This window comes from Rhinopithecus bieti, unplaced genomic scaffold (assembly GCF_001698545.2).
Source record: "Rhinopithecus bieti isolate Rb0 unplaced genomic scaffold, ASM169854v2 scaffold_19899, whole genome shotgun sequence".
In the NCBI taxonomy this organism is placed as follows: Eukaryota; Metazoa; Chordata; class Mammalia; order Primates; family Cercopithecidae; genus Rhinopithecus; species Rhinopithecus bieti.
The window spans coordinates 20,615-24,813 of record NW_016809550.1 but is presented as its reverse complement, the minus strand read 5'-3'; positions in this window follow the sequence as shown (position 1 = coordinate 24,813).

The following is a 4,199-nucleotide window of genomic DNA, read 5'->3' as shown; positions in this document are numbered from 1 at the left end:
AAGGGAAGAAAATCTGATTTACAGATCTGCCACATTGTAATATTAAGATGTCCAAGTTTTACCAAGATTAAAAAGCATGCAAACAAACTAGAAAGTATGACCTATTTCCAGAAAACAAAACAGAATAGAAACTGATCGTTAGGAAGTCCAAGCACTGAACTTAATAAACAAAGACTTTGCATCAACTGTCTCAAATGTGCTCAAAGAGCTGAAGGAAACCATGGAGTAAGAATTAAAGCAAACCAGAAGAACAATGTCTCAAGGAATAGAGAATATAATTAAAGGGACAAAATTGTAAAAAAAAAATGGAAATATGGTGGCTAAAAATTATAATAACTGAAATGAAACATTCACATGAGGGAATCAACAGCAGAATTTAGCAGACAGAAGAAAGAATCAGAGAACATGAAGACAGGTCAATTGTGATTATCCAGTCCAAGGAGCATAAAGAGAAAATAATAAAGAAAAATGAACAATGCCTAAGGGACCTTTGAGACACTATCAAGTGTACCAATATATGCACAATGAGATTTCCAGGAGATGACAGATTAAAAGAATCAGAAAAAAATATTTAAAGAAATAATGACTACAAACTTTCCAACTTTGAATAAAGACACGACTATAAATCCAGGAAGCTCAATGAATGCTAAGCAAGAATTACTCCAAAATATCCAAACCAAGGCACAGTATAAGCAAACTCTTGAAAGACAAAGAGAGAATCTTAAAAGCTGCAAGAGACAAACATCTCATCACATACAAAGTATACAAGTTTAACAGTGAATTTCTCTTCAGAAACCATGGAGGCCAGAAAGCAGTGAGATAACATATTTAAAGTACTGAAAGAAGAATTGTCAGCTAAATGCTCTAAATCTGGCAAAGCTATCCTTCAAACATAGAGAAATTAAAATACTCCTGGTAAAAGAGCAAAAACAGGCCCGGCGTGGTGGCTCAAGCCTGTAATCCCAGCACTTTGGGAGGCCGAGACGGGCGGATCACGAGGTCAGGAGATCGAGACCATCCTGGCTAACACGGTGAAACCCCGTCTCTACTAAAAAAATACAAAAAATTAGCTGGGCGAGATGGCGGGCGCCTGTAGTCCCAGCTACTCGGGAGGCTGAGGTGAGAGAATGGCGTAAACCCGGGAGGCGGAGCTTGCAGTGAGCTGAGATCCGGCCACTGCACTCCAGCCTGGGCGACAGAGTGACTCTGTCTAAAAAAAAAAAAAAAAAAAACAAAAAGCGAAAAAAAAAATCAGGGGGGGTTAACTACTAGTGGACCTTCCCTAAAAAAAAAAAAAAATGCTAAAGGGAGTCCTTCAGGATGAAATGAAAGGACACCAAAAAGTACCTTAAAGGCATATAAAGAAATAAAAAACAACAAAAGTAACTACAAAGCAAATATAAAGTCCAGTGGAATTGTACTATGGATTTGTTACACCTGTTTTGACTTTCTATTTCCTTTAAAAGGTAAATACATAAAACAATAATTACAAATCTATATTAATGAGCACAAAATATATAAAAAATGTAATTTATGACAACAACAACATAATAAAGGATGAAGATGTAAAGAAGCAAAATCTTTGTATACTATTGAAACTAAGTATCGATAATTAAAACTTGACTGTTATGGAAGAAAGATTATAATTGTAATCCCCAGGTTAACCAAAGTGAAAAATTAAAATAATACAAAGAGAAAGAGACAAAAAGAGAATCCTTACAAAAAAATCAGTTAATCACAAGAAAATCACTTAATCACAAATGAAGGCAGTGATAGAAAAAATGACAGTATATGTTATAGATAAAAAGGTGTAGGTGTCTTTTCTTTACTGTAATTACTTTAAATGTAAAGAAATTAAAATTTCCAGTTAAAAGGCAGACACTAGCAAAATGGATAAAAATACATGATCCAATTATATGCTTTCAATAAGAGACTCACTTTAGACATAAGGACACATGTATGTTCAAAGTGAAAGGATGGAAAAAGATATTCCATACAAATGGTAACCAAAAGAGAGCTGAGGTGGCTAAACTTGTCAGACAAAATAGAACTTAAGAAGAAAGTTGTTGTGAAAGACAAAGAAAAACACCATCTATTGATTTCAAGCCGTCAAGAACATATAACAATTATAAACATATACGCACCTAACAACAGAGCCCAACAATTACAGAAGTGAAAAATAAAAGAATTAAAGGGAGAAAAAGATAGATCTATAAATCCCACATTGGGTGTCAGATATTGTGGGAGCTGGCCAGCAGCCTGCAATGCAACGGGGCTCTTTCTTTGTTCCCAGGCAGATTGGCAGGTCAAGAAATAATAGACACACACAAGATAGATAGTAAAAGCTGGGTCCAGGGCACTCACTGCCTTCTGGTCCCCCGGTGCTGCCAATGCACTGGATATGCCTGCCTTTGTTATTAAGTTTAGTGAGGGTGGGGGTAGGTTAGTGAGGGATTTAGGCTCATTTGATTATGAGGTGAGATGGTCACATGGGGATGAAGTAATTCTTTAACATAACATCTGTATGCAGAAGTACAGTACACAGAGATAAGAATTTACATTATAGTGTGTGCATTAGTAATCAGTAAAGTAACAGAGCCTTAAAACAGAAACACAGTCTTTCCATAACCTATGATTAGCAAGATATTAATCAGCAGCAACAGCTGCAGCAAAAGCTGGTTACAAACAATCCGTAGAAACAGGACATGGAGCTAGACAACCGGTTAGACCAGAAATTCTCAGAAAGGAGTATGCCTTAACCCTAAAGAGGCCTAGAAGAGCCATGGCAAGATTAGGGCATTTATAGCCCTATCTTATCCATATGGACAGGTGCCCCTCATGCGTCCATTTATAGGCTCTCCACAAGGGTAGCATTCCATTCCCAGAGCTATGAACATCTGCTTTTCTGGGATAGGAATCTTGGTGATGTGAAATCTCCCTGACTGCAGGTCCATTCATAGGCTCTCTGCAGGGGTAAGCACATCATGCGCTGTTGGCTCATTCTGGCAGTCCAGCCTGGCATTGTCTTTACACAATCCTGCATGCAATTTTGTTTCTACAATAACCAGGAGCATTTCATCTTTTATTCCATAGCAATAGTTTCAGGGGGTCTCCCTACAGATATTAATACTCCATTTTCAAAAATGGACAGAACAACAAGACAGAAAATCAATGAGAAAAATAGAGGACTTGAACAACACTATAAATCAACGAATTCTAACAGACAAATATAGAACATTCCATCTAATAACAACAATAAATACATTTTTTCTCATGTGCACATGGAACATTCTCTGGCACAGACCATAAGTTTTACCACAAAACAAATGTCAATACATTTAAAATATTATTATTATTCAAAGTATCCTAATACATTTAAAATATTATTATTCAAAGTAGAAATCAGCAACAGAAAGAAAACCAAAAAAATTTACAAATATGCAAAATTTAAACAATATTAAACAACCAATAAGTGAAAGAAGAAAATACAAATGAAATTCAACAATGTTTTGAGAATGGCAGAATAAAAACTTAATATACCAAAAAATTATGGGATGCATCAAAAGCTGTGCTCAGAGGGAAATTTATACCTGTAAATGGCTACATTTAAAAATAAAATGAACTCAATTAATGACCTAACTTTATAACATAAGAAACTAGAAAAGAAGAGCAAGTTTAACCCAAACTCACAAAATAACTGAAATGATGAAGATTAAAGTGGAAATTTAAAAAATAGAGAATAGGAAAAACATAAAGACAATTAATAAAACCAAAAGTTGTTTTTCTTTTTTTGAAAAGATCAAAAAAGTTGACAAATCTTGAGATAGACTAAGGAAAAAAGAGAAGACACAAATTACTAAAATCAGAAATGAAAGTGGGGGCATTACTACTAACCTTACAGAAATTAAAAGGAGTGGCTGACCAATCCTCCTGGTGTGGTTGCTCATGCCTGTAATCCTAGCACCTTGGCAGGCCAAGGTGGAAGGATTACTTGAGCCCATGAGTTCAAGACCAGCCTAGGCAACATGGTGAAAACCCATCTCTACAAAAAAAAAAATTAAAAATTAGACAGGTATGGTGCCACATGCTTGTGGCCCCAGCTACTCAGGAGGCTTAGTTAGGAGGATTGCTTGAGGCTGCAGTGAGCCATTATTGCACCACTGCAAACTAGCCTGGACAACAGAGCAAGATCCTATCTC